At 49.4% G+C, this 16,688-nt stretch overlaps 1 protein-coding gene across 2 annotated transcripts in view; it reads left to right on the top strand.

Annotated features, from left to right (window-relative positions):
* The window catches only part of Col26a1 (collagen type XXVI alpha 1 chain), a 127,239-nt gene that overhangs the window by 87,607 nt on the left and 22,944 nt on the right, over positions 1-16,688 (top strand). The window lies entirely within an intron of this gene.

Genomic DNA, 16,688 nt, shown 5'->3' with positions numbered 1-16,688 from the left:
CTGAAGTATATCCTAAATTTCTCCTGCCTAATTTTAGTCTCTGGGAACTGAAGCCAGATGATGCCAGACTGAATTGTCCTTGTCATTGGTCTTTCTAAACTGGGCTTTGTCAGCAGCTCTCTGCAGCTGTCCGTCCCACCAAGTGAGGTGGGCTGGGAGACACCGTGATCATCGCGGACAACAGCACTAGGGCTAAGAGGACCCAGGAGCTTGCTCCTCTGTGTCACCCTGCACTGGGAAGTCCTTTAAAGGCAGGGGGCAGTCTTCACTCATCAGCAAGCCGTGTGCTGGAAACCCGCTGTAGGGCTGTGGAGGTGGCACACTGGCTCTTGCTTTGTAAGCTTGAGGATCTGAGTTCAAATCCTCTGGAACCTATGCCGGAGAAGAAAAAAACAACAACAGCTGAACACGGTGGTGTATGCTTGTAATCCCAGTGCTGGGAAAGAGGAGACAGGAGGGTTCTTACGGTTCCCTGCAGCCAGCCAGCCCAGCTGAATCAGCGGGTGACAGGCCAGTGAGAGATGCTGTCTCTAAAAACAAGATGGTCAGCGAAGCAGAGCAGTGAAGACGGTGACTGCAGGCGAGCCTGACGTCCAAATTCAATCTCCAGGAGCCACGTGGCGGAAGGAGAGAGCCACACATGTGCTACGGTGCGCACACACACACCTGGGGTCGATCTCTGGCCTCCACTCATATGCACACACATGCGTCTACACACATACACGCACTTGCACACATGAATGTGCATGCAGAGAAATAAGGAAAGAAGTAAAGAGAAGGAAGGAAGAAAAGGAGGCAGGCAGGTGGAGAGAGTCATCAGCCAGCGGGGCTTGAAGCCTGGATAGGACCATGGACCAGCTGTGTCATCTTGACCAACCTACCTCTCCTCCCTGATTCCTAGTCCTTATCTTAAATCAGGGTTATTCTTCCTTGTCACAAGGAGTAAAGGGCACATGGAGCCCCCTCTTGCATCTTTGATCCAATGCACTGTCCCTGGGCTCTGTCCCCTAGTGGGAGTTTAGCCTTCGTAGAAATTGTGCTGTAGCTGGAGACGCAGCTCAGTTTTGCAGTGTTGGCCTCGTGTGCACAAAGCCCTGGGTTTGATGCCCAGCACAATGTAGATCAGGCATGGAGGTGCACAGCTACAATCCCAGCACTCGGGAAGTAGGGGCTGGAGGATCAGGAGTTCAAAATCATTCTTGGCTACATGATGAATCTGAGGTCTGCTTGGGCCATGTGGACTCTCTTTCAATAAGCTAGTGATAAGGATGAAGAAGGAGGAGAAGAAGAGGAAGAGGAAGAGGAAGAGGAGGAGGAAGAGGAAGAGGAAGAGGAAGAGGAAGAGGAGGAGGAAGAGGAAGAGGAGGAGGAAGAGGAAGAGGAAGAGGAAGAGGAAGAGGAAGAGGAGGAGGAAGAGGAAGAGGAGGAGGAAGAGGAAGAGGAAGAGGAGGAGGAAGAGGAAGAGGAGGAGGAAGAGGAAGAGGAGGTCGCCTTGAGGCAGGCACAGTGACATAGGTCTGTAACCCCAGACTCGGGAGGCTGAGGCAGGATGATCATAATTTTGCAGCCAGGCTGAGCTACCTAATATGATACAGTCTCAAAACAAAATAAAACAAAAATACAACAACAACAATAAAAGCAAAAAGACAAAAACAAACAAAGCTCAGTGGGTTAAGTGCTCACTTCACACATGAATGACCCAAGTTTGGATTCCCAGAACCCACAAAAAGAATCAGGTATGGTGCTGGCTGCTTCCAAGATATACGCTGCCTGCCCCCCCCCCCCAGACAGATTACCAATGAGAAACTAAAGACATGATTCATTCCATCCACTTGGTGAACCAATGAATGTCCCTTACAGAAGCATAGACATTGGCATTGCTGAAAGGTCACCCCAGTCCGCGTGCCAGGTCACAAAAGCTGCTTCATGGCACAACTCACAGGCAGCTCGGTGCATCAATCTCTCCTCAGTGGACTCGCTGTTTCTATGACCACGGGGAGGGCCTAGAGAGTCTGTTCAGTTTCAGGGATTTCCAGAGACTTGTGAGTTGTTTACTTCATTAGAGCCTCTCTCAGGGATGGAGCGTTTCAGCTTGGAGTCCATAACCATACAACAGGGGCCTGCACTTGTAATTCCAGTGCTGGAGAGGCACACGGGTAGATTTCTGTGAACTAACTGGCAGGCTAGCTGACCTGCATGGTGAAGTTCCAGGCTAAGGAGAGACCCTGCCTCAAACACAAGATGGAGAGCATCTAAAGACTGACACCCAAGGCGACCTCCACACATGCACCTCCCCACACAGACACACACACACACCACAGTGAGAGATAGAGACAATAAGGGATTAATAAGTGAAAATTTAAAACCATAAAAAATAACAATGACACATACCTATAATCCCAGCATGGTGGAGTTCAAGATCAGACTCAGTGACACAGTAAGTTTGCAGTCACACTGGGCTGCATAAGATTCTGTCTCAAAACAAAAGCAAACACCTGTGAGCCAATATGAGGGGTACTAGAAGAATCCAATAGAGAAATGATTCAAGGTCACAAATGTACACAGAGGAGGGAACAGAAATGGCTCACACATTGTGAGAAGATAGCAAGCCTCTTTGGCAGCATGGGGAATACAAATTCAGGAGGCTGGAGAGATGGCTCAGTGGCGGTTAAGAGCACTGGCTGCTTTTCCAGAGGACCCAGGTTTGTTTCCCAGCATTCACTGCAGGTGGCTCCCTCCTGCCTGTAACTCCAGCTCCAGTAAGTGTGATGCCTTCTGGCCTTTGTGGAAACCTGTGCTCTTGTGCTCATGTGACACACAATTTAAAAACAAAACCACTAATCTCTGTTTAGTTGTGGGGTTTTCTTGCTGATTTTGTTTTGAGACAAGATTTTACTATGTAACCCTGCCTGGCTTCAAAATTGTGATCTTCCCAACTTAGTCTCCTCAGGGGTGAGATTACAGGCATGTAAAAAGAAAATACAAATTCAAGCCACACTAAGATGCTACCTAACACTCACCAGGTTGGCAGTGATGATGAACCCCAAGGCAGGTGCCGCTGAGCTCCAGGACATGACGAGGCAGGGCAGGCAGTAGTCCCCGTTTGTACAGGTTCATCATGACTCCTTGCTTAGGACTCTGCCAGGGCTGACCTAGCAGGCAAGGGTGAAGACAAAAGTTTCTGTCCCGCCAGGCTCCAATGCCCCTCAGCCCCAAATAAGCACACAGAGATGTATTTATTATTAAATTGTTGGCCGATGGCTAGGGCTTCTTACTGGCTAGCTCTCTCTTAATTATTAACCCCTAACTAATAATCTATGTATTTCTACATGGCCTTATCTCACTGGAGAATGCCTGGCACCTCCCATCCTTTCGGTCTCTACATGGCGTCTCTTCCAGGCCTCTCTCCAGAGCATTCTGCTCATCTCCTAGCCCCACCAATCTTCCCACCTCTACTGGCCAATCAGTGTTTTACTCATCAACCAATAAGAGAAACATATATACAGAAGGACATCCCCCATCACAGGGGAAATGGGCAACAGCCAGGACAGCAGTGCTATTTGTGCTATTTGAGTCATCATGATTTTGTGTGTGTGTGTGTGTGTGTGTGTGTGTGTGTAAATGCATGCAGGTGGGGACTGGAGGTTGACATCAGACATCTTTCTTCATTGCTTTCTGCCTTAGTTTTGAGTCTTTAATTATTTTTAATTATGTGTATGTGTGTGTGGGTGTCTGCATGCAAGCTCTTGTGCCTGTGTGTGGTGCCCACAGAGGCCAGAGAGGGCGCTGCATTATCTGGATCTGGAGTTACAGGGGATTGAGAGCCACTGGTGGGGATGGGGGCAGTGGGAGGGGGTGCTAAGAACCAAACTCAGGTGATCTGAGTAGTAAGTGATCTTAATGGCTGAGAAATCTCTCCAGGTCCTTCACCTCATGATTGTATGTAGTGTACACATGCATGCATATATGACAGCCTGCATGTGGAGGTCAGAGGACAAAATTGAACTCATGTCTTCAGGCTGGCAGCAAGTTCCCTTGCCCACAGAACCATCCTGCCTACAAGAACCATGTAACGAGTACGGGTTTTTCCGCCCGCCGCCTGGTCTTGTCCTGCCGCCACGCCGTCAGCCCCAAATAATGCACTGAGACTCTGTATTTGATATTATACTGTTGGCCAGGTACTAGTTTCTTATTGGCTAGCTCTGTCTTAAGTATTAACCCATTTCCGCTGATCTATGTATTTTCACATGGCCTTCTCTTACCGGGGAGGCGGCTGACGTCCAGCTTTCTCCAGACTCTCCATCTTGACTCCTCCTCCCTACTTCCTATTTCCTCCTTGTCTCCTAGTCCCTCCTATCTTCCTTTCCTATTGGCCAACAGTGCTTTATTTATTAACCAGTATGAGAAACATATATACATAATGGCATCTCCCATCAGAACCATGTTTTAAAGAAAATGGAAATGGTGAAACTAAGCCCAGAGAGGTTAGTTAACTGATCCAACGTCACACAACCTGATTGAAACCTAGGCAATCCGAAATCTTAAGCATCATGGCTGCCTGATTCAGACTCTGACCTCAGTGGTGGTTATTGGGATTAGATAAATTCACATTGAAAATGGGGCACTAGCATAGGTTTGGCACTTGAGAATGCCCAGTGAAATTCCTTTACTCTAACCCCTGTCCTCTCTGTAGAGAGGCCTCTGGACCCTCTCAGGCAATTGGGAGGAAGTGTCCCCTCCCTTCCCATCCGCTCTCCTCATGACATAAACCAGGATGTAGGAACACCAGCCATCTTTATCAAAGATCTTTATCTGAGTCTTTAATCCCTGTGCCTGCAACCCGAGCCCTTCAGGAAATGGGGAACAGCTGTTGGGGGCAGGGCAGCTGTGCAGGAGGCACTTCCTGCAGTGGAAAGGTGCAGTGGAAAGCTACCAGGATGCACTGGGTCAGACAGACAGCCACAGAGAAGCAAGCTGCCCTTTTGGTCGGCCTGAGGGTCTCCTGGGTGGGGTGAGGGAGGGCAGATCTGGCTGGAAAATTTGTAAGCAAGGTAGGGAGTCCGGTCTCTACCCACTTCTGCTCAGCATTCTACACTTTCGCCTCCTCTTACTTGTGTTTATAATCAGGAATGTTTGTTATTATTGTTACTTATTATTTGTTTGGTGACAATTGAATCCAGCACCTCCTAAATAACTAAGAAAGTGCTTTACTGATGAGCCACACCCCCAGCCCCTCACTGGGGGATTCTAGGCAAGGGCTCTACCACTGAGCCACATCCCAGCCTCTCACTAGCCATCCTCCTGCGTTAGCCTTCCAAGTATCTGAAGTTAAGACCTGCACCGCCTTGCTGGGCTTCTGATTTGGGAATCAATCTTTTTGTTTCTGGACTCTGTCTGTCTCTCTCGCTTGCTCGCTCACTCTGTGTGAGCACCTGTCTGCCATGGAGCACATGTGTGGAAGTCAAAGGACAACCTCAGGAATGGGTTCTACCTTCCACCTTGTTTGGGGCAGGCCCTTTGCTGTCTTTGATCTGTGTGTGCCACACCAGCTGGCCTGAGAGGTTTTGTGGGTTCTCCTGCCTCCAATCTCACTGTAGGAGAGCTGGGATCAAAGATAGTGCTCACACTTGTGAGGCAAGCACTTTACCCGCCGGGCCATCTCGCTTAGCCCGGACACCAGGGTTATTTGTAACTTGGGCTGCCATGAGCAAGACTGCTACACACATTCTGATGCATGCCTCTCGGTGAATTATATATTCATTTTGTATGTTAGTCAAGTTAGCTCGTAGTTAGACTTATTGAAACGGACAGATGTTCTTTAACAGTGGTTGCACCATGGGCTGGTAGGATGGCTTAGTGGTAAGGGTGTTGGCTACCAAGCCCGACAACCTGACTTCAATCCCCAGACACTGGACAGAAGGAGAGAACTGGCTCCTGTAATCTGTCCTCCGGCTTCTATGCTATGACAGACACATTCCCCCCACACAAATAATAAGTATATAAAGTAACAAATGAATTCAAAAGTGACTACACACTGCCAGTGAAGTGTGAGCATCCCAGGTGCTCCGCCCTCCACTGGCTTGTCGAATGCATCTATCTAATATGAATAGCTTTGGTGGGTGTGGTCTCATTTGCATTTCTCATTAAGGATAGGGAACTTGAACCTTCTCATAGGGCAACTGAGTGTTTGAAGATAATCTATTCAAATGTATTAGTTAATGTTTCACCACTATGGCCCTAATACCTGGCATAGACAGCTTAAGGAACTAAAGATTTATTCTGTCTGTCTGTTGGTGTGTGTGCATGTTGGTGCTTGTTGCTATGTGTGCATATTGGTGTGCATGCTCAAGTTGGTGTGTAAGTGCATGTTAGTGTGTTCACATGTTGGTGTGTGTGCACTGTGGAGGCCAGAGGTCAGCATCAGCTGTTGTTTCTCTGTGCTGTCCACCTCGATTTTTTTTATTTATTTTTATGTGTGTGAGTCTTTGCACTATGTATGTGTACCATGTATGCATGTGGTGCCCGAGGGGACTAGAAGAGGGTGTCAGATCCCCTGGAACTGAAGTTGGGAGCAGTTATGAGCCACCTTGTGGGTCTTGGGGATAGAACCCAGGTTCTCTGAAAGAGTAGCAAGGACTCTAATAAACCACTGTGCCAATTCTCCAGCCCCTTTGTTTATTCTTCTTTAAATCTCAATCGCTGTTATTTCTCAGATGCTGTCTATGTGTGTTTTTTTGAGATAGGCCTCTCACTAGCCTGGGACCTGCCAGGGAGGCTAGCCTGGCTGGGCATTGAGCTCCAGGAACCTCTTCTCTTTGCATTCCCAGTGCTGGAATTAAAGTCACCAATGTGTGGCTTTTTTGCACAGGTGTTGTACATCAAATTCCTCACATTTGGACAGCAAGGACTTTACCAGTAGAGCCATCTCCCCAGCCTCTATTTTTGCTGTTTTGTTTGAGACAGGGCCTAATGTAGCCCAAAACCTAGTAGCCAATAACCTTGAACTTCTAATCCTCCTGTCTCCAGCTCCTGGAATCACAAGCATATTCCACTACACCTGTTTTATGTGGTGGTGGGCATGAAACCAGTTGAGCACTCTACTTGCTGAGCTATAGTCACAGCCCTCTATGCATCCTGGCTGGACATGTGTCAACTCCACACAGCTAGAGTCATCTGAAAGGAGGGAGCCTCAATAGGGAAAATGTCTCCATAGGACCCAGCTGTAGGACATTTTCTTAATTAGTAATTGATGGGAGGGCCCATCCCACTGTGGGTGTGGCCATCCCTGGGCTGGTGGTCCTGGGTTCTATAAGAAGGCAGGATGAGCAAGCCATCGGGAAACAAGCCAGTAAGCAGCATCCCTCATGGCCTCTGCATCAGCTCCTGTCTCCAGGTTCCTGCCCAGCTTGAGTTCCTGTCCTGACTTCCTTCAATGATAAACTACGATGTGGAAGTGTAAGCCAAATAAACCCTTTCCTCCTCAACTTCCTTTTGGCCATGCAGTTTCATCATAGCAGTAGAAACCCTAAGACACCATGGCTGTCCATTAAAAGCCTATCATGTTCCTTTTTAGGGCTTTGTTTATTGCAACATATCAATCAGAAGCCATCAGACCTGCTTGAGCAGGGAGGTGTCCTCAGTGAACCCACAGTGGGGAGTCACCAAATCACTACACAGAGTTGGAACTAAATCTGGGTATTTGGGATCACTCCAAGGGATGTGTCATAAAAACTGTGAGTGGGTAGAATGCTCGTCTTAGATGCAGGAGACTCTGGCTCCCATCCCCAGGACTACATGAACCAGACTTGGTAGTACATGCCTTTTAATCCCACTCAGGAGGTGGAGAGAAGGGGATCAGAAGTTCAAGGCCATTCGCAACCACATAGTGAACTCAAGGTCGACCTGGGTGGTGGCGGCTCATGCCTTTAACCCCAACACTTGGGAGGCAGAGGCAGGTGGATCTTCATGAGTTCGAGGCTAGCCTGGTCTACAGAGTTCCAAGACAGCCAACCAGAGCTACACAGAGAAACCCTATCTCCCAAAACAAGACAGCAAAAAAGACTTTGTCTCAAAATCAAATGGGAGGAGCTGGAGAGAAAGAGGGAGGGGAGAGATAAACACCATGACCAGAAGCAACTTGAGAAGGGAAGAGGGAGCTCAACAGGACCTGGAGGCAGGAGCCATGAACAACGATGCTTCCTGGCTTGTTCACAGGCTTATGTTCTGATGCCTTTCCTCATACCACCCTCACCACCTACCCAGGGCTGGCGCCACCCAGAGTGGACTGAGCCCTCCACATCAATCGCTAGTTTAAAAAAACAGGTCCCACAGGCTTGTCTACAGGCCAATCTGATGGAGGTGTTTCTCAACTGAGGTTCCTTCTCTCCAGACAATGTGCTTGTGCTATGTTGACATAAACAAACAAACAAATAAATAAATAAAACCAGGACACTGTTCTTCCAGGGCACCTGAGTTCAGTTCCAAACACCTACATCAGGTGGCTCACACCTGCCTGTAACTCCAGTTCCAGGGGAGTCTCATACCCTCTCTCTAGTCCCTGCAGGAACTGTCTCTTAATGATAAACCCACAGACAGACCCACATGTATACATATAATCTTAAAAAAGACAGGGAGGGAGGGAGGGAGGGAGGGAGAGCGGAGGCAGGGAAATCTCTCTGAGATCAAGGCCAGCCTGGTCTATGCAGTGAACTTCAGGCCAGCCTGGGGAGGGGAGAGAAGGGGAGGAATGGGAAGACATAGATCCTCCTTCTCCCTTGAATTCTTCCCACCCCACACAGCTCTAATGAGGCAGAGATGGCCAACTCTATTTTTTCATCAGCAAACTGAGCCAAGATGTGACATCACTCAGTAGTTATAAAAACCAGGGGGAGCTTGCCCACTTTGATGCAACTATTTTTGTTTTTCCACATCTTCCATCCCTGGCCATCCATCTTTCCTATAATTATAAACAGAATACAAACCTAATTTTGTACATCTTTTCCTCTATATATAGTATTGATTTTTTTTCCCATTAAAAAATGTGTTTGAGCTGGGCAGTGGTGGTGCCCACCTTTAATCCCAGCACTCAGGAGGCAGGGGCCAGCCTGGTCTACAGACTAGTTCCAGGATAGCCAGGGCAACACAGAGAAACCCTGTCTCAAAAAACAAACAAAAAAGTAACTGCATCGTTGGGCTGGTGTGTAGCTTAGTGGGAGGCTGTATGCAAAGCCTGCACAAGGCTCTGGGTTCGAATGCCAACACCAAAAATAATCATTTTCAAATTATATCATATGGGGGGGCAAAGGGGGTCAGTTCTTCAAGGCTTCAATTTTTGTTTTGTTTGTTGTTTTGTTTTCTCAAAACGGGGTTGTAGCTCAATTGGTAAAGCACCTAGCTAGCATCCTTGAAGCCCTGGGTGTTATGCCCAGCCTTGCACAAACCATACCTGGTGATACACACTTGTGATTCCAGCACCCTGACAAGAGCAAGATTGTTTGTTTGTTTGTTTTCCTGGCTCACACTTGAAGGTGCAACCATCATGGGAGAGAAGTCAAAATATCAGGGACTTGAAGAAGCTGTTCACGGCCCCCCAGTTGTCAGAAAACACCCATGAACCCTACAGAGCTCAGTTCACTGTCTCTGTTTCATACAGTCCTGGATTCCTGCCCAGGGAAATCCCACCAACAGTCAATTGTGGGTTTTTTCGCATCAATTAGCTTCACCATGCCAACCCCACACAGGCATATACCAATGTCCATCTCCCACGTGACTGTGGGTTCTGCCAAGCTGACCATTAACACTACCATCACCAGGGCCTGCAAATTGGCTCAGTGGATAAAGGCACTAGCCATCAAGCCTGAGGACCTGATCCAATCCCTGGGCCTTAGATGGAAGGAGAGAGCCGACTCCTGAGCGCCTTTGCATGACTTGCCCAGGCATTGGGCACATGTGCCCATATACCCATATGCACACACAAAGTAAATAATTGCAAAAGATAATCACAGCAGGGATACAGTATATTCTCATATTTCTCTGAGGATACTGAATAAAACAAGTAACATTGTGATTTTTGCTTTTGGGGGTTTTGGAGGATTTGTTTGGTTTATTTATTATTTTTTTCTTTTTTAAGTTTTCTTCTGTTTCCTCATAGTCTGTTCTGTATTTATGTTCTTCCCTCTTGGACCTCGATTAATTAATGGTCCTTTGTTCCCACTTCAGAGGCCACATTTATGTGTCAAACGGTTGGGGTTGGTCATTGGCCATGGCAGGCTTGCCCTCTGAGCACGCTAAGACCCTGCTGTGACCAAGGTCATGACCCCTCTAGGTCGGCTTTCTTGGGCTGCTGACTTTCCCCAGAGAGGAAATCTTATCATGGCAGAGCCCCTGCTGTGTTTCCTGGGGGGCCACCTGGAGTGCTCATTTATTCAAGTGAGGATTCTAGCGCCCTTCCTCCAACGCTCGGGGTCCGTGTGCGCACAGCACCCCCTAGTGTTTGCCCTACAGCTTCCTCTCCCAAACGCTTTGCTGAGGGGTGAATGAAGCTCCTCTGCATCCAGACAACTGCCCCACGGATGGCTGTGTCGCTCTCCTCTTGGGCCAGAGCTGCAGTTTCTAAGAATGAAGATGAACTGTGAGCCAAGGGAAGAGGCAGGAAACAGGACTGTCTGGAGCCAAGACTGCGAAGCTAGGAGTCAATAGGCTGTGTGATGCCGCCTGAGGAAGAGCTATGAGCTGGGTGGAAGGGAGAGAGACCTGGATGGATAGGGTATGATCCACAGAGAGAGACTGTGGCAAAACTGAAGGGTGTGGAGTAGTAGGATGGCCTATGTCTCTACTGGATGGGGCGTGTGACCTAACTGTAAGAGAGCATGTCTGGGGGAAGGGGTGCAGCATAACTACAAGGGGAGGGCGGCTGCAGGGGCTGTGGCCTAATGGAAGAAGGTGTGGCCTAGCCATAGGGGTATATCCTAGGAGAAGGCATCCAGCTAGGCTTGGCCAAGTGTGGAGGAGGCATGTGCTAGAGACAGGGTGTGGCATAGCCACGGGGTGTAGCCCAGTCTGGGGGAGGGGGAGGTCTGGGCCCTGATAAAGAGGGGATGTCCAAGTAGTAGGGGATGTGGCATTAGCTTTAGGGGTTGTGACTCACCTGTAAGAGGAGGAATGCCCCAGTGAGGAGCATCACCCAAATGGTGATAAGTCCCAGCTGTAGGGAGTGTGGTCCAGTGGGAGGGCATAGTCCAGGCATCATGGCTTCCTTGGGGTGACTGGGGGGTTGTGAGAGTAGCAGGAGCAGCAAGTCTGGCCATCACATGGGCTTTTTCCTGAGAGCCATGGGGGCTGCCCAGCAAGTGTGACCAATCGGTGGAGGAGGAGGAAGTCACTGGATCTCTTGGGTACATGTGCAGCAAGGTGGACAAAGCCTGATATATATGAGCCATCACACTGGGGACCCTGAGCCCACCCTAGGCTGTCTTGTTCCTGCGCCCGCTTTGCTACACCCTGTCCTGTCCTGGCATCATCTTTCCCTGTGGCCTTGGATCTTTCTTCTCCCAACAAAGCCAAGGAGTCTTGACTGGGAGCGACAGTCTCCCAATCTAAGAACCTCCTGGAAGAAGTTGGTGAGAGCACCCTGCCGCTGCCCACTGGCATCCACTCTGGGGCCTCTAACAGAGGAAGCTGACGTTGGGGGAACAAGATCACTCCCCTCTTAGATTCCCCTAGTGAGACTCTAGTGTCTCTGTAAACTCCCGCCTCCACCTCTCCATCTCCTGCTGGCACGAGACAAGGTTTCTCATTGGCCTGGAACTTAGGAAGTATGGTAGGCAAGGTGACCAGTCGTCCCCAGGGGCCCACAGATGGGCACCACCGACACACTTGCCTTTTTTTGTGTGGCTTCTGGGGATCAAACTCAGGCCCTCAGGCTTGTAAGGCACTTTAATACAGTGTCTCCCCAACCACAGGGGTGTTTACAGTTCACAGGGATCAGCAGATGGCTCCCCTGGATTATGTTCTAGACGCTGGGAATGTCCATGGTCCCGGCTTCTCCTGGCCTGAGCATTTTGTGACAGTAATCAGGATGGGCTCAAACCTTCAGAGTCCCCCAGATTAAAGCCTGCTCTCATGGAGGGCCACTGGGGCCCAGAGCAAGGCAGATAAATCTTGGTCCCAGAGCCAGGGGACAGGACCAGCCCCCCCACCTACGCTGCTTAATAATTAGAACAAGTTAAACAAACAGGCTTTAACTGCCTGTGGGTGACATATTCCAGGGGAGCCATAAACCAACCAGATGTGGAAGGCCTGCTCAGGCTGGTGGCATGGGGTGTCCAAGCTGGCCGGACACCTCCTGAGGCTAGAACGTGGGACATGCCTCCCCCACCCTGTGTCTTCCAAGGGCCAAGCCACTGTACACCTGCCAAAGCAGCCCAAGCCAGAGCAGACTGGGTTGGGCCCCACACATTTCCAGAAACAGGTCCCCGCAGACCCTAAGGTTCCTCCCTCGGCTGCCCCGGCCCCTGCAAAGGGTCTTATTTGTTGCTCTGGACCCTGGAAACAGCCCTTAGATGTCTTTAGAGGTCTCAGGAATGTGCGCCCGCCCAGAGACCTGGAAGGGAGCAAGGCACTAACTTACCACAACCCAGGTCCACTGTGGCCTTCTGGCTCTTTGAGGTGCCCCCCTGGGGTGGGGTGGGGACCGCTCAGTCTGGGCAGAGGGTGCCAAGGCTCGAGGTGAAAATCACTTCTGCAACCACGTCCAAGTAGGGTGTGGTGGTGTATGCTTTTAGTTCCAGCACTTAGGAGGTGGAGCAGAAGGATCAGGGGTTCAAAGTCATCCTTGGCTACACAGGGAAGTCAAGGGCAGCCTGGACTACATAAAAATGCATCCCAAGTGAAAAAGTACAAAGTTGTCCCAACTGCCCAAGGTCGTGGCTGCTGGGAAACTAAAGAGCCCCTACACATATATTCCATCCTGCTACTCAGCCATTAGAGTTGACAAACTCCACAAAGCAGTTCCACCGGGATTTTGCTGAGCCTCCAGGTGGGTTGGGATCTATAGGCATCTTGTAAGGACATGATTGGGAGGTTAGGGTGGGTGTGAGTTGCAAGACAGTGGGGGATAAGGAGGGTGGGTGTGGGCCAAAGAGGGGGGGAGGAGGATAGGGATGGGTGGAGATGGGTGAAGGGATAGGTAGAAGATGATGGGGAAGAATAGTGGGGGTAGATGAGGGGAAAGTAGGGGGTAGGCAGGGGTGAATAGGGGATGGGATGGGTAGGGGATAAGGTGTGGGGGGTGAGGGGACAGATGATGGATGGGTGGGAGATGCATAGGAGGTTGGTAGGGAGTAAGTAGGGGATGGGTAGACGGTGAGGTGGGGCATGTGTGGGCATGGATAGGGACTTCACTGCGGGATGGATGAAGGTGCATGGGAGATGAACGACAGATGGGTAAAGAGGACTAGACACTAGACAGATGGTTCTGTGCGCCTTTTGGTTCTTGCCCATCCTGTTATGGGATTCCTTTAAAGGGCCCAGGAATCCTTGGCTCTGAGAGAGGGAAGAGACACCAGGAATCCTCTAGGGGTCCCTACTCATGCTTCAGACCCTGATTTACACACACATGCAAGCACACACACACGCACACATGCACACGCACATGCACACACAAACACACGCACAAACCCTCAGGTCTCTTGGGACCCAGTGTTTCATCAGTGGCCTCCCTAAACTCCAGTGTCCATGGTCCTTTGCTTTTGCTGGTTCAGTCCCTGAGAGGACCCATCCCTCTCTGCTCCAACCTCAACTGAGCCTAATGGCTGTGACCTGGCTCTCATTGGTTTGCAAAGGATGAACCAGACTACATTCCATCTCACAAGATGTTACTGGCGGCAGGCATTTGCCGAGATAGCCTCAGACTTTTCACTCTGCCATATTTCTCCCCCTTTACCTCCGGTTCCGCTCTAAGGGAACATGTGCATTCAATCTACCAAGTTAAACCAGAGAACCACCTCCCTCTCTTGCTTTCCCTTTGTAAAGTGCTGTCTGGTCTCAGCCTCGGATACTGTATACATCCTCATTCTTCTGCTTGTGTTAATATTCAGTGTTTATCACTCCATCTTTAATCTGTTTTATGTGTCGGGGTGACAGGGTTTTATGGAGAGGAGAAAGAGAGTCCTTGTTCTTAAAACCTGTTTATAAGCCAGTGATGTGGAACACCCTGGGGTAGGAAGGAGGGATTGTGTGTGTGTGTGTGTGTGTGTGTGTGTATGTGGTGCAGAGAAGGCTCCATGCAAGTCATATGATTCCGTCCAATATGTCAAGTGGGGAGCTGGAAGTGGGCTGGGTGTCGTCATTCTTGCTAAATGATTTCCAGTTTGAGCCTGGGGACAGAAGTGGGGGTGGATGACAATGCTCAAATCACCTGTTCTCCTGATCCTACTGTAACAGACACTTAAAGCTGAGCCAGGTGTCACATACCTGTTATCCCGGCTATTCCAGAGCCTGAGGCAAAGGGATGGAAAGTTGTAGCTCAGGCTGGACTATAGAATGAGTTCAAGACCAGCCTGAGCAATTTAGTGAGATCTTGTTTCAAAATACAAAGTAAAAAGAGAGCTGGGGATGGAGCTGAGTGGTAGAGCATTTGCCTAGAGCCCTCCCCCACCCTGTAATAAGGAACCAGGAATGTAGTTCAGTGGTAGAGTACCTGCTCAGAATCCCCCAGGGAGGGGCTGGGGGTGTGGCTCAGGGGTAGAGCACCCACCTAGATCCACCAGTGAGGGTCTGGGTGTGTGGCTCAGGAGTAGAGTACTTACTATAGTTCAATCCCCAGTATCTCAAAACAAAACAAAGTAATTAGACACCCTAAACTTCATTTGCTGAAAGCACAGACTCCTCACCTGGGCCCATAAGGTAACTAAGTAAAAGCAGGCTGAAAGCCTGTTATCTCTGCCTTCTCTCATCCTTTACTTGGGTCAGCTGCCACCTCTGCTTGTAGGTTCATTAATCCCTCAGGAGCATCCATCTAAAACTTGGTGATTCCTTATCTAGTTTATGAAGAGTGAGGTTAGAGTCACAGAGATACCTTACTGTCAGTCTCTACACCCTCCTGTTCCAGAACCCACAGTGGCTCCAGTCATTGTGGACCTGTAGTCATGTGGCTGGAGAGATAGCTCAGTGGCTAGGAGACAGAGTTCAGTTCCAAGAACGTGTGCACCATCTCCTATAACTCCAGCTCTATAACTGCAGCTGGCCTCTGTTGGCACCCGTGCGCGCGCATGCGTGCGCGCGCGCGCACACACACACACACACACACACACACACACACGCATAATTGAAAATAAAATAAATCTTTAAAAAACTAAACTTACAATCACCTTGAATTCTACAAAGAGCAGGACAAAGCCCCTGCCAAAGTCCAGATGAACAGTTATCCTCAAAGAGGAGCTGCAGCTTGAAGCTGAAATAGCTCACTTCTGAGAATTGACCTGTCCCCTCAAGTGACAAGGGCTTCCTTGGACCGTTTCGCAGAACCAGACATCGCCTTGACCAGGACTGCTTAATTATACATGGCTCTCCCTCCCTGCCTTAACCCCTCATTTTAAGCCAAGAAGAGCTCGTGGGTACCAGAGATGGCCTTAGGGGTCACACAGCCCTTTATCGGCTGCCTTTCCCAGTGTGAACCGGCCAAATCCCCTCTCTGCTTTTCATTACCACTAGCCTTCTTTTTACATTTTATTTTGCTATTCTTGTTTTATTTTATTATTTCAGTGCATGTGTGTGAGTGTGACACATGCACACGTGTGTGACACGTGCACTCGTGCATGTGCTTGCAGAGGCCAGTGGAAGACATCAAATGTTCTGGCACTGTTCACTTTACTCTCTTGAGATCAGGACCCTCACTGTTTTCCTGCCTGGGCTGGCAGCCAGCAAGCCCCAGCCATCTTCCTGCCTGTGCTCCCCACAAGAGTTCTGTGGATTTGAACTCAGATCCTCATGCTTGCACAGTGCGTGTCTTAACCACCAAACCGCTTCCCCAGCCTTTACTTTTTTGAGATAGAGGCTTACGTATCCCAGGTTGGCCTTGAATTTTTGATGCTCCTACTCAAGGGCTGGGATTATAAGTGTGCATTACTATACCTAGTTTATTCACTCTTTGAGTGGACACCAGGCAGGAGCCCAGCTTAGCCCATGCACACTCAGAGAACTAGTGTATTACACCAGGACTGCCCACACTCCACCTGGAGGAAGCAGGGAGTTAGCAAGGCCACTTGCCCTCTCAGTAGCCTGGGTTCAAGGCCCTGGCACCCTCATGGGAACAGCTAGTGAGTCAACCAGCAAAGCCCCCAAGTCTCTGGACATGTGTCTCCAGAAGGAGGTTCCTACAAATGTGGGCTTTGAACTGGGCGAGGAAAAGAGAGATGAGCCTTGGGGGTCTAAAGCAATCAAAGCTCTCCAGAGTGGCTTTGAACTGTCTATTTCCACATTAAAGAGTTTGTCTGGAGAGTTAGACGTAAACAGACAATTAAAGCCTAGAACGGTGAGGGCCTAGGGGAGTTTTGTGACTGTGTGTGTGTGTGTGTGTGTGTGTGTGTGTGTGAGGGGGGCAGTGGGAAGGGAGGAAAGGAAAAGAATTGTGTAGTATGTCTATGTGTATGAGTATATTATGTGAGAGAGTATGTGTGCATAAGAGAGTG

This window comes from Phodopus roborovskii, unplaced genomic scaffold (genome assembly GCF_943737965.1).
Source record: "Phodopus roborovskii unplaced genomic scaffold, PHOROB, whole genome shotgun sequence".
NCBI lineage: Eukaryota > Metazoa > Chordata > Mammalia > Rodentia > Cricetidae > Phodopus > Phodopus roborovskii.
The sequence above is the reverse complement of the archived record's forward strand: the minus strand, read 5'-3'. Positions and strand labels throughout refer to the sequence as shown.